Consider the following 510-nt stretch of genomic DNA (forward strand, 5'->3'; position numbering starts at 1 on the left):
TATAAATCTTTACAGGAGCAGAAAGCCTCATCTTTCTCCCGCGAAACAGTTGGTAGTTTCGAACTGCTGACCTTAAGGTTCGTAGCCTGATTCATAACCACTACGCTACCAGAGCTCCTTCAGAACCTACTATATAGCTGTAGTAATCAGAATAGTATAGTACTGGTACAACAATAGACATAAAGAACAATGAAACAGATCTGAGAATCCAGAAGTAAATTCATCCACTATTGACAGATGACCTTCAACAAAAGAGCAAAGTCCATTAAATGGGGAAGAGAAAGTCTCTTCAGTACTGGATAAACTGGATATTCATTTGCACAAAATGAAACAAGATCCATATATAAGTTTCATATTCAAAATGGATAAAAGATCTAAATGTAAAATCTAAAACTATAAAGATTATGAAAAAAAAATTAGGAACCATGCTAGAGGTACGAATAGCAGAAGATAAACTAGTTAACTGGGATCTTCTAAATATTAAACACTTAGGTTCATCAAAAGTATTTG

The sequence above is a fragment of the Chrysochloris asiatica genome, unplaced genomic scaffold, assembly GCF_000296735.1.
Source record: "Chrysochloris asiatica unplaced genomic scaffold, ChrAsi1.0 scaffold00318, whole genome shotgun sequence".
Taxonomy (NCBI): Eukaryota; Metazoa; Chordata; class Mammalia; order Afrosoricida; family Chrysochloridae; genus Chrysochloris; species Chrysochloris asiatica.